Raw genomic sequence first — 19,919 nt, 5'->3', positions numbered from 1 at the left:
CTATACGAGGGCTGTTCAAAAGGTATCAGACCTTTCTTCATAAAAAAATACTCATATTCAGATACAACAATCTTATACTAATCTCCTTCTAAGTAGTTCCCTTGGGCTGCCACACACTTCTTCCAACGGTTTTGCCACTGTCGGAAGCAGCACTGGAACGCCTCTTTTGAGATTGCTCGCAACTGGTCCGTTACATTCCGCATGATGTCTTCTCTTGACTGAAATCTGGTCCCTTTCAGGGGCATTTTCAGCTTGGGGGAAAAGCCAGAAGCCACATGGAGCCATGTCGGGAGAGTAGGGAGCCTGAGGAACTGCAGGTATGTTGTGTTTGGCCAGGAAACTCTGTATCAAATGTCAAGAATGGGCAGGTGCGTTATCGTGATGGAGCTGCCAATTGCCCGCTGCCCACAAGTCCATCCGTTTGCGTCTCAAAGCGTTATGAAGGTGACGCAGAACCTCTTGGTAGTACCCCTTTGTGATGGTTGTGCCGTGTGGTGTGTACTTGTGATGAACCACGCCACTGGAGTCAAAGACGGTCAGCATGACTTTGACATTGCTGCGGTCCTGCCTTGCTTTTTTTTGGCCTCAGTGATGTTAAATGTTTCCATTGTGATGACATCAACTTGGTTTCTGGGTCGTAACCATAAACCCAGGACTCATTGCCAGTGAATAAAGGTCTGATACTTTTTGACCAGCCCTCGTATATACATTCAGTACTTTGCAGGAATGTCGTTTCGCTACTGCAGTAACATGCTGATGCCATAAGTAATGTTCTCTGTTCATGGTAATACTACAGATGTTTTCTGTGGTGTATTTTCGACGCATGGTGACCTTTATCAATAAACAGTGATACTGCATCTAGAAGTCACTGATTTTCAAAATATGACATGTTTTATTGATTATAGTTGTTGATTTTAGGCATCTTCTAGGCGATGTCTATTCTCGTACTTGGACATCATATCAAAAATGCTCTCCTCTATATCACATGCTTATCTATCTATATGTATTAGGGCTATACATTGATTAAAATGATTAATCATATTTTATTTTATGATAAACAATTTTATTTTCTATAGTAATCCTAACCACATCAGATGTTAACTCTACTCTCTGCCATGCATCTTCTCTCTTTCTTTCAGTCCCCTTACCCCAGCTATCAAACAACTCTTCTCTCTTTCTCCTTCTCGCTCCCTCTCTTTCCACCCCATCCAGCATTGCTTTTTTTCTCTCTCTCTTTCTTTCCCCACCATCCAATATCACTCCAACTTTCTTTCCCAACACATCACCATCTTGCCATATCACCAACCTCTCTTTCTTTCTCTCCCCCTCTCCGGCATTGCTCCCTCTCCCCCCTTCTCATCAAAGCCGCTATTCAGAATTGCCCCATCTCTCCCCCTCTCCCAACCACCATCATTCAGAATGGCATGTCTCTTCCCCGCACCGCAACCATCCAGTATGGTCCTATCCCTCTCCGCCCCTTCAGCACTATCAAGCGTGGCCCCCATCTCTCTTCCTCTTCCCACTACCACCATCCAGCTTGGCCTCATCTCTCCCCCTCCGTCCCCCATAATTCTGCATTGCCCTGTCGGTCTCTCTTTCCTCTTCACCTTATTCACTCATATGGTCAATGGCACAGTAAGGTGGGGGGAGGGGTAGTCCGCCCCAGGCGCTGTCTTGGTGGGGGTGCCAGCACCCGTCCTCCTCTCCGCCCCCTGCTCCTTCCCAACCCTCCCCCTCCCCCCTCCCGTTGTGCACGTGCACCCCTTCCATTCCCTCATACTTCTTTAATTTTCCCAATGTCCCGCAGCTAGGAAGTAATCATGTTATTAATGCAATACATGCACAGCCCTATTGTATATATACATATTGTACATGTGTGTGTATAACCTTGGCCTAATCCTTAGAGGGTTAGGCCAAGGGAACCTGTCACCAGGAGTGGGATCCCTAGGAAAGTAGACTTGGGGGTGGGTCAGTAGAGTGGGCAGACCTCTTGGGCTATGGCCCTTATCTGCCGTCATCTTCTATGTTTCTATATTGTAAATGTGTGTATCTATCTTTATGTATATATATATATATATATATATATATATATATATATACATATCTATATATATATATTTGAAGATGGATCTAACTAAGCTAGAGTAAACCCTCAGTCATCCTCACTCGTTCAACATCACAAATTTTATCTAATGATTTTCTTCCCTTCCCAAATGTTGTTTTCCCATCCCCTCTTTCTCCCTTTTCTCTCCACATTGTAACTTTACCCTTCCCTAAACCTCTTCCCTCACAATCAAGTTTGTTTTGTCTATGTCTTTATATACACTATCTGTACTTCTAAATGTAGAATTTTTTTTTTTTATTTTATTTTAACTCCCCTTCCCTATTTAATTTGTATTTTTATTGTAATGTACACCGGCCAGATATTTATTTGATGGTCGGTATAGTAAAACCAAATAAACTTGAAACTTGAAACTTGAAGAGAATTACAATAAATAAGCTGTATACAATATAAAAATTAAAATTGAAACCAGTGATTTTAGTTTCAAGGTAAAACATATGATTAAATTATACCTAACGACATTTTATGGATTCAGGTTTTAATTGTTAATTAAGCCTGAAGTCATTTCTACTCTCAAAATGTAATTATATTGGTCTGACAGGGTTTATCATCGGAATGAGCTGCTCAGGTAAATTAAAGAAAGCTCTTGAAATGACCAAGGTTAAAGAATAATCAAGGCGCTTGCTTTCGGACAGATATGCAATCATCCTGAGACTCTGTCAGCCGGGGTGCGCTGGGAGGCCAGGGGTATGCCAGAGCTTGTCACCAGTCTTCACCAGCCAGCCATCTGTGCCATGTCCATGTTCATCCTGTTTCATGACCCAGTCCATCTTTCTTCACTGGGTCAGGATAAAAGTTCATTGTGTGAGGTGCATTTGCCATGCAGTTTATGAATGCTAGTATTCCCCGCAGTAAGCAGATTTCCAAGCATGCAGATTGCATGCCCTTATTTATAATTTTTTTTGCTAATCTGAACTCTATACCAAATGACCTTGAAAATGTCTCATTAACATAAATCCCTTTGATAAGTTTAGTTTTACTCCATTATCTCAGTATTCAAATAAATGATACATGGGTCACTATTCAGCCACTGTGGTCAGCATTTTTTTAGTACCACTATCCAGATAGTGGCCAGCACTGATTATCTAGATAAAGGGTCAGCATGGAAACTTGCCAGGTAATTTCAATATTCAGTCATCATCCAGATAACTTAAAAAAGCCTTTTTGTCGGTCCTAAGTTTTTCCAGAAAGCAGATTGAATCAGTGATCTAGTAAGGGGGGGGGGGGTGGGGGCAGCACCCCAGGCGTTGGCAGGGGTGTTGGCATCTATTCCCCTCCCATGCAGGGGGTATCTTAAAAATTCATTCTTCTCCCCCTTCCCCCCAGTGCTTCTTGTAATTGTTTCTGGCAGGGGGAAGGGTCTTCCCTCCTTAACCTTCCCTCTGACATCACTTCCTGTTCATGGGGCCAGAAGGCAGGCTCCTCTGGCACATGAATTGGGAGTAGTAAATTCATTTAAGAGACCTCCACAGCTATGGAGGAAAGGGAAACTGGCAGTGGCATAGAAAGGGGGGGGGGCAGTCCGCCCAAGGTGCCATCATGGTGGGGGCATCATCATCCCTCATTTTCTGCCCCGCCTCTTCCCACTCTTGCCCCCCCAATACCTCTAGTTGCTCACCACTGTGAGCAACAACGTCAACGTGCCCCTTGCGACTGTGTCGGCTCCCTCTGATGTCACTTCCGGCCGCCATACATAGGAAGTGACAGAGGGAGAGCCGATGTGGTCGCGAGGAGTTATTGGTCATGGTGGTGAACAACTAGAGGCATGGGGGAAGGGAGGGGGTGTTTCGGAAAGAGCAGGGTGCGGAGGAGAGGTGCCACCTTTCACCCTCGCTATGCCACTTGAAGTCGGGCACGTGCCACTGTCCCTCGCTATGCCATTAGATTGAATATAGCCACTATTCGTATCGCAGCCATGCTCCATCCTGGTATTATCTGCTTACTGATGAGGTGTTCTATAAAAGGTTCAAGTTCAAGATATCCAGAAAAGGGCTTTTGAATATTGACTCAGTTAATTCTGATAGTGTGATATTTTTATTATGCATTTTGCCCGTTCGTTGATTGTAGCAGCTTTTTATAATGACCTACATTGTTTTCATTGCTGGAAGAATGCCATGCTGTATGCTTTAGGACATCAATAAGGCGGGCAGTCTGCAAAACCCAAACTGGTAGTCAATGAAAAGCAGCACAGCCAAAAAGATGTGTAGAAGCCAAGTTCAGTTTTATTGTGCAGACACCAGATAAAACTCATCATATAAAACGTGACGCAGGCCGTGTTTCACACACATTAACATCACATTACATCACATTATACTTATAGACCGCGTTACCAAAAAGTTCTACGCGGTTTAGAAAAGATTATAAACACTAAGCATAATCGTATATTTGAATGAGTCAGCTTGTCAGGTATTTGGAGAAAAGATAGGTTTTTAGCTGTTTTCTAAAATATCTGTAAGAAACAGCTGTGAGCAACAATGATCGAAATTCTTTTTCATGAGAAGCCGCCTGAGATGCTAAAGAGTGATTTAGGAATTTCTTGCTTTTACAGAAGGGAAATGGAACAGAGTTTTTCTACTGCATTTGTGCATAGCTATGGAAAAACTATTAGTCAGATAAGTAGGGGCTACACTACACCATATAAAATCTTGTAACAAAAACAGCCCAACTTGAACAATACCCGAGCTTCCACTGGCAACCAATGCAATTTGCAATAAAATAACATAACATGATTGTATTTCTTCAATCCGTAAATCAATCTAACTGCTGTGTTCTGTATCAATGATAATCTCAATAATTCCTTCTTAGTAATTGATAAATAAGCAATATTGCAATAGTCAAGGAGACTCAACAGTAATAACTGGACCAATAATTTAAAGGTTGAAAATTCAAAATAGGGTCTAACTGTTCGTAGTCTCCATAAAGTAAAATAATTTTTACATACAACAGCATTAAGGGCTGCATCAGGAGTTAATAAAACTAGAAAACAATAACAAAACAGAAAATTATCATAATAAAACAAATCACATGTATAAGCATCAATATAGAAGCTACTTGTCTATAAAGGACTTAGGGACAGCAAGAAAAGCCTATGGTAAAAAATGCACATAAATATAGATGATTGCAATGCTGACAAAAGTACAAATTCATATCTTTTTGGCTGTGCTGCTTCTCATTGACTACCATTATGCTTTATGACATCAGAAAGAAGGGTTCATAGACAACGGCGCGAAAGACAAAGGCGCGCGCCGACAACTGAGCGCAAGATGGAGGTGCGCGCCGAAGAAAATTACAGTTTTTAGGGGCTCCGATGGGGGGGTTTTGTTGGGGAACCTCCCCACTTTACTTAATAGACATCGCGCCGGCGTTATGGGGGGTTTGGGGGGTTGTAACCCTCCACATTTTACTGTAAACTTAACTTTTTCCCTAAACACAGGGAAAAAGTGAAGTTTTCAGTAAAATGTGGGGGGTTACAACCCCCACAACGCCCCCACAATGCGGCGCGATGTCTATTAAGTAAAGTGGGGGGGTTCCCCAACAAAACCCCCCGTTGGAGCCCTAAAAACAGTAATTTTGAGCGGCGCGCGCCTCCGCGCTGCGCTCAATTGTCTGGGCGCGCCTTTGTCCCGGCGCGCTTTTGACCTGACACCGAAAGAAGTCCCTCAAATAACTCTAAAATGGTATTAGAAAGCTGAAGTACCTGCTGAATGCATTTTGTGAAGCTGAAACCCTTTTGCCTGTTAAAAAATATTCCTTCTTTTGAGAAAGCAATTTGCATGGATGGGAGTGCTTCCATTTATTTATTCTGGAAAATGGGTGGTTATGTAATGTTTTGATCATTATGTTAAAAGCACAGAAAACATGTTATATAGCAGTGGTCTGGAACTCACGGCCTGGGAGCCACATGCGGCCCGCCAGGTACTATTTTGAGGCCCTCGGTATGTTTATCATAATCACAAAAGTAAAATAAAACAGTTTCTTGATCATATGTCTCTTTAGCTATAAATTACAATATTATTATTATTATTAAGACATAGCCAAAAGAAAAGATTTATAAACTATAAAGAGTTTTAACTCATGAAAAATTGTCATTTCTTTAATAAGACATTAACTATTTTTTCTGAGGCCCTCCAAGTACCTACAAATCCAAAATGTGGCCCTGCAAAGGGTTTGAGTTTGAGACCACTGTTATATAGTGATAGTTTCACCGTGGGAGCAGTTACCACCTTAAAATGAGACCAAAGTCTGACTGCTAAAACCCCATTATTATCATCTTTCTTCACATCACAAAATAATTATTTAGAACTAGGTATAATCCCTCAATGACACAGGCCCTGCAGTCGCGTGTGTGTGGGCAGAAGCTTCTCCTCTGACACAACTTCCGGTTGTGTCAGAGGAGAAGCTTCCGCCCATACACACGCGACTGCAGGTCGGCACAGGCAGGCTTTGCTAGCTTCAGTTTCTTTTCTAAAGCGCCGCGAAGGTAAGGGGGAGGGAGGGAGGGAGATAGATTTGGCCGGAGGGAGGGAGGGAGGGAAGGGGACGCGCGTGCGATCAGTGACTGCGCGTCTTCCTCCCTCAAGTTTCTTTACGCCGTGAAAGTAATGGGGAGGGAGGGAGATTCTCGGGCCGCTGAAGGGCAGTGAGGTGGCGAGAGGGAAGGGTGGATGCTGTGGGGACAGGGCGGTGAAGGGGATGGCGGGGATGGGGACGGGGCAGTGAAGGAGATGGCAGGTTTGGGGGATAGGGTGATGAAGGGGACGGCGGGGACGGAGCGGTGAAGGGGATGGTGGTCCGGTGACGGGGCAGTGACGAGGACAAATTCTTTTCCCCTTGTCATTATCTAATCAGAACCACACAGGGCCATTTCTGTAGGAATTACAAAAAAAAATATTCACATTATGATGGGATGTCAATGTATTTGTTTGCCTAGGGCCCACCAACAGAATTATCCTGCCCTATCAGGACCCTATGGAATATTTGCTTTTAGGCGATGTTCAGGGTCCAGTTTATCAATGACGGCGAAGGCAAATCCAGAAATTTTTGCCTTTCATCAGCAGAGACTAGATATACCAATGCAGACGATATTTTAAGTAAGGGGTGTCAAAGTCCCTCCTCGAGGGCCGCAATCCAGTCGGGTTTTCAAGATTTCCCCAATGAATATGCATGAGATCTATGTGCATGCACTGCTTTCAATGCATATTCATTGGGGAAATTCTGAAAACCCGACTGGATTGCGGCCCTCGAGGACCGACTTCGACACCTGTGACATCCTGGGACTGTCTACCAAGTCTCTTCCCTGAAGAAGCCCTTTCTGGAAACTTCAAACTTACTTGCTCCACTTCATCACTGACGCTAACCCATTCTGCTTCTATTCCTTTCTCTCCTCTCTTCTACCTTCCAAGTATTTAGATCAATGCTGTCTTGTTATTTTATTTTTCCTCTAACTCTACTTTTCACTTCTCTATTACCCTCCAGGTACTTTAGTTAGATTGTGAGCCTTCGGGACAGTAAGGGAATTTTTCAAGTACCTTTCTTATTTCTAATCTTAATGTATATTTTCTGTAAACTGCTTAGAACCTAACGGATGTAGCGGTATATAAGAAATAAATTACATTACATTACATTACATTTAAGTTGATCCTGATCTTAACAACCTGGTCCCTAGTATAGACTGCTGCATTTCTAAACTTCACCTGTGGGCTTTGTCTATTCAAATGAAACTGAATGCTGCCAAAACCAAATTGCTTTGGATTGGGCCAAGATTAGAAAACTTCCCTTTCTCTGTTACATTAAAAACAGGTATCGCATTACATATAGATTTTTCATTTAGAGTCCTGGGTGTCATCTTGGACTCATCACTTACATTTCATGAACAGATAAATTCCTGGACAAAAAAAGTGTTTTTTTTAGTCTGCTCATGTTGAAGAATGTCAAATCACTATTCCATCAAGAACATTTCTCAGTATTGGTACAATCCACTATGCTTTCTCAGCTAGATTATTGTAACTCAGTTTATCTGGGCATGAAGCAGAGCAGTCTAAAACGACTTCAGTTAATACAGAATACTTCAGCTAAGCTCATTTTTGGGAAACAAAAGTATGATCATGTTTCCCCTTTGTTGATAAAGCTTCACTGGCTCCCAGTTCGCTTTAGGATCCAGTTTAAATGCGCATGCATAATCTTCAAGCTTCTCTATGGAATATTGGATCCTTTTATGTTGGAATGCCCTTAGACTTTGCCATTTGAGAAACACACAAAGATATAAGTTAGCCTTCCCTTCCTTTAAGGGAATTAAATCTGCTGGGAAGCTCAGTCGATCTTTTGTTTTCAAGTTTGTAGAGATCTGGAATGAACTTCCTGACATCATTAGGCTTTTAGGCCAGCTGCAATTATTTTGTAAATTACTGAAAACTTTGTTGTTCTCGCAATTTTTAAATGGTTTAACTACAGCCTCAACAAAATGATAATATTACTAGTGTTTTAGCCCGTTACATTAACGGGTGCTAGAGTAGATGTCTGTCTGTCTTTTTTGTTTTTTTTAATTTGTCTCTCTCTCCTTGGACGCTGTCATTCTTTCTGTCTGTGTCTTTCCCTGGCCCCCTGTCTGTCTATCTTTATTTCTAACTCTATCCTCTTCCCTCAATCCTGCATGTGGCCTTTTTTCTTTCTCCTCCCCACTTCCTTCCAACGTCTGCTCCCCCTGTCTTCCACACTTCCATTCGGTGTGTCTCCCTCTCTCTATCCCTTCCATCTACTGTTCACCCTCTGTCTTGCCCCTCTCTTCTCTTTCTCTGTTCCATATGTCCTCTCTCCATCTCCTCCTTCATTTTCCCTTGGTCTGGCATACCTTCCTCCTTCCCTCCAAGCCATTCTCTCCCCCTCTGCTCCCTTTCCTCATTTAACTACTTCATTGGTCAGCAACAGCATTCACAATTCATTGCTGTTGCTGGCTTCAGGTCTTTCTCTCTGGCCCGTCCTGTCTTCATGAAAACAGGAAGTAGGCAGGACCGGCCAGAGAGGAAGGCCTGAAGCCAGCAACAGCAGCGAATTGTAAACGCTGCTGCTGCCTGAAGCACCCGAGGCAGACGCTTCTCTCCCCTCCCAGCCCAACCCCCGCTGACTCTGCGACCCTCCCAGCAAGATGACTTTAATATCAAACCTCCCTCCAGCGTTGGCAGCCAAGCAGCAAGCTAAACAGGCTGTTTCGGGCTTTCTCCTGCCGTTGAGTCCCTCTGCCGCATCACTGATGACATCATCAATGACGCGACAGAGGGACTCAACGGCAGGAGAAAGCCCGAAACAGCCTGTTTAGCTTGCTGCGGCTGCCAACGCTGGAGGGAGGTTTGATATTAAAGTCATCTCGCTGGGAGGGTCGCAGAGTCAGCGGGGGTTGGGCTGGGAGGGGAGAGAAGCGTCTGCCTCGGGTGCTTCAGGCAACAGCAGCGTTTACAATTCGCTGCTGTTGCTGGCTTCAGCCCTTCCTCTCTGGCGGGAGGTTTGTGCCGGTATGTCCCTCCCCCTCCAGTAGTGTGCAGCACTTTGCACGGCGCATCCTCTCACGATCCTGGGTCGGCCACACGCTTGTGCTGGGGACTCGTACAGTCCAGTCCTTCCGGCGAGTGTAGGGAAGTGCTGGGGATTCGCGCATATGCACTCATGCGGCCACGGAACTACTGATCATGGAAGCACACAAATAGGAGTGCGCATGCGCGAGTTAGCCTTTTATTATATAGGATAGTTATTTTTCTTATGCTTTTCTTATGTACTTTAGTTTTTAATTAGTTCTTCCTTCCCCTATGTTTTCTGTTATGTACTCCACTTAATTATATTTAAACCTAAGATTAAAATAGATTAGACTTAACGATGGGCTATTCCAAAGTGTACTTTATTGGAGAACAGCACTGTATCAAACAAGTTGACTCGACACTGGCAGTGCTTGGGCAATCCTGCCTTTGTCAAGAGTCTATAATAGCTGTTCTGTCTTTATAAATGCTTGTAACATAGTAACATAGTAGATGACGGCAGATAAAGACCCGAATGGTCCATCCAGTCTGTCCAATCTGATTCAATTTAAATTTTTTAATTTTTTCTTCTTAGCTATTTCTGGGCAAGAATCCAAAGCTTTACCTGGTACTGTGCTTCGGTTCCAACTGCTGAAATCTCTGTTAAGACTTACTCCAGCCCATCTACACCCTCCCAGTCAGTGAAGCCCTCCCCTGCCCATCCTCCACCAAATGGCCATACACAGACACAGACCATGCAAGTCTGCCCAGTACTGGCCTTAGTTCAATATTTAATATTATTTTCTGATTCTAAATCCTCTGTGTTCATCCCACGCTTCTTTGAACTCAGTCACAGTTTTACTCTCCACCACCTCTCTCGAGAGCGCATTCCAGACATCCACTACCCTCTCCGTAAAGTAGAATTTCCTAACATTGCCCCTGAATCTACCACCCCTCAACCTCAAATTATGTCCTCTGGTTTTACCATTTTCCTTTCTCTGGAAAAGATTTTGTTCTACGTTAATACCCTTCAAGTATTTGAACGTCTGAATCATATCTCCCCTGTCTCTCCTTTCCTCTAGGGTATACATATTCAGGGCTTCCAGTCTCTCCTCATACGTCTTCTGGCGCAAGCCTCCTATCATTTTCATCGCCCTCCTCTGGACCGCCTCAAGTCTTCTTACGTCCTTCGCCAGATACGGTCTCCAAAACTGAACACAATACTCCAAGTGGACACAAACAGAAAATGTGTGAATCAAAAGTAGCTACGGCAAGTTTCCGAGTCACTGTTTGATACAGCGCTGTTCTCCAATAAAGTACACTTTGAAATAGCCCATCGCTGAGTGTTCGACATCCTTTGCTTCATGACTTCCCCTTTTCAGGGTCTAGTTTATCCATAACTGCTTTATGGAACCCACTGCATTCTGGGGAAAAAAGGCCAAGAGATTTCAAGATCTTTTTAACAATTAACATATTCTTGCTCATATTCACTTTTAGTAGCTATTTCATCATCTGTTGCATGCTGAAACAAAGATGAAGTTAGAAATATCGAATAATTCTTCAATGGAGTTTTGAATCTGCTTGAAAAATCACCTTGTAAGCCTGGATCGTACCAAGGCACGGTACTACTACTACTAATAATAATAATTATTTCTATAGCGCTACCAGACGCACGCAGCGCTGCACAGTCACAAAGAAGAAGAAAACAGTCCCTGCTCGAAAGAGCTTACAATCTAAACAGACAAGACAGACAAATAGGATGTCACGGATACAGTTAAGGGGAACGGTTAATCTGCTGGCTGGGTTGGAGGGCAGAGGGGAGTACAGGACAATCAAGCCATTGTGACATCACTGATGAGGTTGGCTCTTAGGCATTGGTGGAAGGAAGCATTATGACATCACAATCTCAGCTCTGCTTCCGAAAGACTCAAACTCTTCACACTACTAATACTACTATGAATTATTTCTTTAGCGTTACCAGACGCACACAGCGCTGTACAGAGTCACAAAGAAGACACTCCCTGCTTGAAAGAGCTTACAATCTAAAGAGCCAAGACAGACAAACATGATATCATGGATACAGTTAAGGGAAACGGTTAATCAGCTGGCTGGGTTAGAGGGCAGCGGAGTAGGGTTAAGGATTGAAGGATGTATGGTTCTGTATGTCTTTATATATTACCCCTCTGGATCCTCCCAGATATTAGTCTCTCAGTTTTTGCATATAAATTGATTTAGAGTCTTTAGTTAAACGGAGTACCTGAGGGAGGCATCTTTCAACAAATGAAACCATTCTAGTTTTACACAACCTTCTGACTGATTGCTAGCTTGCACATTACTTCTCCTATTTTGTTCTCAATTTTCAGTAATGTATTTTTTAAAATTAAATGTATATTTTTACTGATTGAGCACACTGAACAATTCAGATATCTTTTTAGGAGAATTATACAGCTCTCTGACTGCTGTTAAAATTGCGGTACTGTAAATGTGAGATAACTGTTGTATCCACATTTCATTCACTGTTATTTAATGTAACCACTGACCATATTACGATGGTTGATATGAATATAATGACTATAATTAAAAGAAGGTTAATAGACTAGGCTGGAGGGAGGGGGTTTGGTGGAAATTTGTAATGTTTTTATCCTAGCCACTTTCTTTAAGACTAATATTGATTACTGAGCAATGTCTTTCGTTATGCTCAGGGCAAGGGAAAATTTTAATTCACTAAAATTGATGAGTCCATTGGATATTTACCTATATTTTTGGCAGTGAGTAGCCCTATTGTATAAACTGGGGCTCCTGATATCTGCTCTTGTAGTGTGTTGAGCAGAAACTTCAAACAGAAGCATTTAACTAGGCCTGAGAGGGTGATGGACTTGTGTTACGCATGATTGAATATACTTCAAATCAGAGGCGGCAGAATAGTTTTTTTTGTTTCGGGGACTTAAACTCTACCCTAGCCCCCACTCCCCACTCCCATAATAAAAGTACTAATTGTACTGCCATTTCTTCCATTCATTCTTCATATACGCACACAATATAATCTTATTAGCAATGCATAATGGTAACCACATAATTGAATTACGCAGAGAAAATTTTAATTAACTCTCATTTATATTCTGCTTTTTTCATAGAGGTCAGGGCAGATGACTTAAAAAATATGCAGTGCCACCTCAGTAACCGCTACAGACAACTCCCCTTCCGTGTTAAAGAAATAAATCAAGAAGTAATGCAAAACCCTGCAAAAAGCATAAGAATAACAATACTGCGTCAGACCAATACGGTCCATCTAGCACAGTATCCTGTTTCCTTCTTTTGTAACTGTTTAATTTTCATGAACAACATACATTGCACAAACTGCACAAAACATATTAAGAACGGCCTTCAGAATATCACATGTAAATAACTAAGGTTGGAATTCGTGAACCGGCGCTGATTTTCTAGGCAGTGGTAGGCACCCATACCTCCGTTAAAAATGCTGTCCAAATGGAGTTTTTAACTGAGATTTGAGGCGCATACCGGTGTCCAGAAAATCAGTGCTGGAATGATGCCTACAGAGGCGCTGTAGGCTACTGATCACTAGGTAGGCATAGCTAATGTCGGAACATAAGAACATAAGAACTGCCATCTCCGGATCAGACCCATGATCCATCAAGTCCGGCGATCTGCACACGCAGAGGCCCAGTCAGGTATACACCTGATGTAGTTTTAGTCACCCATATCCCTCTATGCCTCTCGTAAGGAGATGTGCATCTAATTTGCCTTTGAATCCTAGCACAGTGGATTCCTTAACAACCTCCTTTGGGAGAGCATTCCAGGCGTCTACCACTCGCTGCATGAAGCAGAACTTCCGGACATTTGTCCTAGACTTGTCCCTTCTTAGCTTCAAACCATGTCCTCTTGTCCGTGTCACGCTGGACAATGTAAATAATTTATTTTCCTGCTCTATTTTATCGATGCCTTTCAGCATTTTGAACGTCTCGATCATGTCCCCTCGCAGCCGCCTCTTCTCAAGGGAGAACAGTCCCAGTTTCTTGAGTCGTTCCTCATATTCCAAGTGGCATTAGGCAGTCTAAAGCACCGACGCTGGTGCAAGTCATGCGAAAATAGGTGCCAGAAATGTAGGCCTGGAAAACCCTGGCCTACATTTCCAGTACCTATCGTTTGCGTCAGCGTGATTCGAAACTGGTGCAAATTTGTGATTGGCACGCGATCGGCGGCCACCCATATCGGCGCCAGTTCGAGAATCCAGGCCTTAGTACTTTCAGTCAGTGTTCCCGCTAAGCTGCGCTGGCGTGCGCTGGCGCACAAAATATTACATCGCAGCGCACAAGTTTCACGTCACAGCGCACACTCGAGCGGAGGTGAGAGGAAGCGGCGGCGGTCTGCCCTGATCGCCTAAGATGCAGCAGCGGCGGCTCCTTTCATGATCCCCGTAAATTACGGGGGTTCGAGAATCCAGGCCTTAGTACTTTCAGTCATTTCCATGAACTTTGAAAACCGTACAGGCAATCCTTAACATTAACCTGTAGCACATTGGCTTATTGCCTTTTCAGTGAGAATTTACGGGGAATTTACGGGGAATTTACGGGGAGAATTTACGGGGATCATGAAAGGAGCCGCCGCTGCTGCATCTTAGGCGATCAGGGCAGACCGCCGCCGCTTCCTCTCACCTCCGCTCGAGTGTGCGCTGTGACGTGAAACTTGTGCGCTACGATGTAATATTTTGTGCGCCAGCGCACGCCAGCGCAGCTTAGCGGGAACACTGCAGACCACTGTCCTAGGGTTACCATATGGCTCCAGAAAAAAGGAGGACAGATTGAGATATCTGGGTTTTACTTCCATTGCTTTCACTGTCTCAATTCATCTGCCTTTTTCTGAAGCGCATCCTGTTTGGTTTCTCACTGAAAAGGCAATAAGCCAATGTGCTACAGGTTAATGTTAAGGATTGCCTGTACGGTTTTCAAAGTTCATGGAAATGACTGAAAGTACTAAGGCCTGGATTCTCGAACCCCCGTAATTTACGGGGATCATGAAAGGAGCCGCCGCTGCTGCATCTTAGGCGATCAGGGCAGACCGCCGCCGCTTCCTCTCACCTCCGCTCGAGTGTGCGCTGTGACGTGAAACTTGTGCGCTGCGATGTAATATTTTGTGCGCCAGCGCACGCCAGCGCAGCTTAGCGGGAACACTGGTGGTCTGTGCTCATTTTTTAAGTGAGGGCCATTCTGGGTCCAAAAGAGCTGAAGGAGAGCTAATAAATATCTTTCTGCTTGGGGCCATAACACGAATAACGCTTCTCAAGCCTTCATTCCTACCAGAACACCTGACCTCGGTCACACATGCAAAACCCAGATAAATCCTATGCAAATACAGGACCGCAAACTAATAAACACGAACAGAAGCCTAAGATGCCAGACTGTGCATGCATGCAATACAACACCAGAGAAACAGAAAGAAATGCATTTCTTCCTGAACAGTGCAAAATATAGACAGCAGATGTAAATTCTCAAAATGGACAAATTTCAGACCCTAACTTAAAAAATAAAATCATTTTTCTACTTTTGTTGTCTGGTGATTTTATTTTTTCTAATCATCTTTTCCTGGTCTCTAGTTGCACTTTCTTCTGTCTATGCTCTTAACTCTGTTTAAAGCACCTTCTTATCCATTCACTGGTTTTCTCTCCTTCTTCACTTTCTCCCCTACTAAAGGACTAGAGGAGTGATTCTATTTTCATATTTGCCATATTCTCTTTAATCACTCATATAGAACACTTTACCAGTCTATGGTCCCCTTTATTTATTTATTTTTGACTTAGGGCTCCTCTTACTAAGCTGCGCTAGCGTTTTTAGTGCGTGCTAACCCCCGCGCTACACAAAAAAATACTAACGCCAGCTCTAGGGAGGCGTTAGCATGTAGCACGCGGGGCAATGTAGCGCGTGCTAAGTGTGCGCTAAAACCGCTAGCGCACCTTTGTAAAAGGAGTCCCTAGTCTACATCTGTCTTTGGCATTAACATTTAACATTCAACTTCCTTCCACTTTTCTGCTTTTTTCTCAAATCTATTGTACCTATATCTATTCTTCCATTCTCATCTATCCATGTATCCCCCATCTCCTCCCTCACTCTACCCTTCCCTTCCATTTCCCTCCCCCATCCTTAACATACCATAACACTTTCCTCCCCTTTTATGAAAAATGCCAGGCTTTGTTTTTATCACCAGCCGGGGCAGTAAAAACTCTGACGCTCATAGAATTCCTATGAGCATTGAAGCTAATATCGCCACGGCCAGTGATAAAAAAAATAGTGTGGCTTCATAAAAGGGAACCTTTATTTTTATTTTGCAAAACCTTTCCGTTCTATGCGGATAAAAAAAAATAAGAAAAGTTGCATAAACCCGGTGAGCTACAAAATCATAATCAATACAACAAAACATACCAACCAGCCCTCATGACTTCCCAAGACATTTTTTGAAACATCAGATAAGTCTTCAGTAACTTTCTAAAATGATAATACGAAACAGAGGTAAGTATTAATGGGTGAAACTCAGATTCCTAGCTAGCGGCCTGATAAGATAGTAGTTGCCCATGAAGTGTTTTATAAACACAACCTTTGGGTGAGGAAAATGTAAAAAAGTCCAAATTACGCTGTGACCGAACAGGAGTAAAAATAATAAAATGATCCAATTCGGTACCAACCTACACAGCACTGTAACAAAACAACTGAATTAAAAAATAACCTGTGTAATTCACGAAAGGTGTTACCTGTTCAATTCTGCCCAATTCTTCTCCCCTGTTCCCATGTATCCATAAACAGCATTTCTTCTATTTTTCTTCCTTTCTTCACCGATCCATGCGCACCATTTCCTCTCTTTTTCGTTCCCCTTCTCCTATGTCCTTTTCTCTCTCTCCCGTGTTCTGATATCTCTGTCTTTTTCTTTGTGCCTCCTATGGTCTCATCTTTCTCCTCTTCTTCCTGCATCTGGCATCCCTCTCCTGCCCTTCCCTCATCTGGCATCTCTCCCCTCTCCTTGTCTTGCATCTATCCCCTCCTCTCGTCTGGCATCTCTCTCCTGTCTTTCCCTGGCATCTCTCTCCTGCCCTTTCCTTGTCTGGCTTCCCTTCCCTTCCCTAGTCTGGCATCTCTCAACTCACCTCCTCTCCCCTTCTCTGGTCTGGCATCTCTCTCCTGCCTTCCCTGGTCTGGCTTGCCCCCTCCCTCCCCATCCCCTGGTACCTCTGCTTTGTGGGCAGGAAAGATCCCCAGTCTCACATGATATCTTGGCACAGGGATGGAAGAGAAGGGAAGAGAGGGAGGGAGGAGATGGTGCATAGGCATAGATGGGAAAGGAAGAAAGGTGGAAGAAATGCTGTCTATGGATAGATGTGGAGCCATGAAACGTACAAGTTATTCCATACTTTTCTTGACACTTCATTTTGTTTTATATCTGTGAAATGAAAAGTGTGAAGAAAAATGTGGAATTACTTTTTTTTTTTTAATTCTTTATTGGTTTTTAATCAAAACAGTGTCATACAAATGAAAGAACAAAAGATATTCCAAATATTACACTATTATCTATACAGGTAACATAAATATCATTCAATAATTTCATTTTCCTGCATATAATAATATCATAATATATCCTAATATACAATACAAATAAAGAATAAAGTTACCCAAATATCACTATCAATATTTATTCCCCTCCCTCCAACCCCCCACCCCCCTGGATGTGTAAAGATAAATAAACCAAAGAAAAGATGAGATATGATGAAAATACATTATTATGTTTTTACAAATTTAGTCAATGGGCTCCAAAATTTATTAAATACCTCACTAAAACCCCTACATTCTGCGTTAATTTGTTTGTATCTGTATGTAATACACACATTCACCCACCAAAATGTATAATTAATTCTATCATGATTTTTCCAATTACTTGTAACCAATTGAATGGCTATACCTGTTAGGGATCAGGTTTTTTAAAAATTCTTTATTGATTTTCTAAACTTTAAAAGTGCAATACACAAATATATATAATATAATAAGTTAATAAAAGCACATTCAACTTACAAATATGCATAACCAACCATTTTCTCTCCCCCCCCCCACCCAATTCAATAAAACACAGAAACATAGACTATCCCAATAACCTTACCCTATTCAGATTAAAAATATCCTCCCACCCCAGGTAGACATACTCAAAAGTCAAATTAGGACTGAAATAGCCCCCCTTTCCTGGATGTGTACGAAATTAAACCAAAACTGACTCATAATCAAAGACCTACCATAGTGAGATAATATATAATAATAATAATAACAGTTTATATACCGCAGGACCGTGAAGTTCTATGTGGTTTACAGTGATTAAAAGATGCTACAGATTGAGTAGAATTAACAAAGTTAAAAGCTAGTGATTAACAGCTCTAGAGATAGTTATTGTGGAATAAGATTGTACAGGTCAGTTACCTAAATACTTCAGAAACAGATATGTTTTTAGGTGTTTCCTAAATTCCCCATAAGTAGTAGGCATAAGACGTTGTTCCAGATCTTTACCCCCTAATGCTGCCTGATGTGAGAAAAGATGTTGATGATGTCTTTCAAATTTGCATCCTCTAACAGGTGGAGAAAAACTATATGATGTCAACGGCCGCCAAACCAGGTTAAATAAATTACTGTGCCCCAAACTATCGGCATTTGTTTTTTCATATCTATAAAGCTGGAGCACAAATTTGCCCACCAGAAAGGAAAATTTAGGCGGTCCATAGTTCTTCCAATTTCAGGTTAACATCTGCATGGCTATCTCGGTCATGACAAGAAAAAGGCGGCATTTTTAACGATCCATAGGAGGTTTAACATGTAATAACGTTATACATATGACCGCCTCATACAATAGTGGAATTGATGATTCCAATATGTTGTTAATTGTACCCCATGTTGATCTCCAAAAGTTAAGTATCAAAGGACAATAGAACAACAGATGATCCAGTGTCCCTATGTCCATTTTCTACTTGTTTGGGCTGAGAACTTTTCAGCGGCCCCTCATTGCATTACGATTCTACAGACTGGCACTTTGCGAAATAAAATCACACTTGGTTCAGCTACAGCTGCAAATAACGCTCAGAAATTAGGAAGTTGGATGGGCTGAGAACTTTTCAGCATCCCCTTGTATCTAGATAATAAAGCACTAAGTGCGCATGGGCACTCCCACCTGCGTGCTCCTGTTTTCCGTGAGCTGTAGGGACCCGCAGGTAGGAGTGCGCATGCGCGCTTAGCTGTGGCAGGGGCCGATTGACAGAGGCACCAAACACGCCGCGACTCCCCCCTCCCGCCCTCACTCACCCACCACCAGCTGGCCTCCCTGCTCTCCACCTCGCGCAAACCTAAATCCAAGAAAAACGGCACTACCAGTAGAAGTTTATTTTTAAGATTAAAGGTGCTTCGGCGGCTCCTCTCACGAGCCGCACCTGCGTCGGCAACTTTAAACTTAAAAATAAACTTCTACCAGTAGTGCCGTTTTTCCTGCTGTGCCTTCTCGATCTCCTTTATCACAGTGAGTGCGATGGTAGGCCAGACTGCGGGAAGCAAAGGGGGGGGGGGTTGGTGGAAATGGTGCTGCACAGGGATCTGTAGGGGAAGATAAATACCGCTGCTGCTGCTGCTCAGAGAAGTGGACGGAGAGGGAAATACTGCTTCTGTTGCTGCATTGGGAAGTGAGGTCAGGGGAAGGAAATGCTGCTGCACAGGGAAATGAAAGGGGGGGGGGAATATTACATATGGAGTAGGGAGAGAGACAGATAGAAATAAAGACAGACAGACAGCAGGAGGGAGAGAGACAGAAAAGAAAGGAAGAAAGACACAAGGGCATGAAGAGGGACAGAGAAAGGGAGCAGGGAGAGAGAAATACAGCAGGAGGTAGAGAGACAGAAAGAAAGAAAGACAGATAGACAGACATCTATTCTAGCACCCGTTAATGTAACGGGCTTAAAGACTAGTACTGTATATTGTTACATTTGATGTGGGTGATACATTGTATTATTCCGTAACTATATGAGCTACCTTGATTGGTTTCAGAAATGTAGCATGTCAATGTTAATAAATAAATATTTCCATTTTCTTTACTGCACAGGCCTGTCCTGAATGCATGCAGCTCTTTTATATTTCTGCTTCGTGCTTCCATTACTTTTCGTCCATGATAATTATATTCATTGCCCCTCTTGAATCATTCATCTTGAATACTCTGATGATGAATTACACGAAAAGCATCCATGACTTACTGTTCCCCAGATAAGCACCACA

The 19,919-nt window shown here is 42.8% G+C and overlaps 1 long non-coding RNA gene across 1 annotated transcript; it reads left to right on the top strand.

Annotated features, from left to right (window-relative positions):
• Positions 1-3,898: 3,898 nt before the first annotated feature.
• Positions 3,899-10,955, top strand: LOC117362112. Its single transcript, XR_004539806.1, has 2 exons — positions 3,899-4,050; positions 10,707-10,955. It is a non-coding gene; the product is annotated as an uncharacterized LOC117362112 (long non-coding RNA).
• Positions 10,956-19,919: the final 8,964 nt, after the last annotated feature.

This window comes from Geotrypetes seraphini, chromosome 6 (genome assembly GCF_902459505.1).
Source record: "Geotrypetes seraphini chromosome 6, aGeoSer1.1, whole genome shotgun sequence".
Classification (NCBI taxonomy): Eukaryota; Metazoa; Chordata; class Amphibia; order Gymnophiona; family Dermophiidae; genus Geotrypetes; species Geotrypetes seraphini.
Note: the sequence above shows the minus strand (reverse complement) of the source record. Positions and strands in the feature narration are given on the sequence as shown.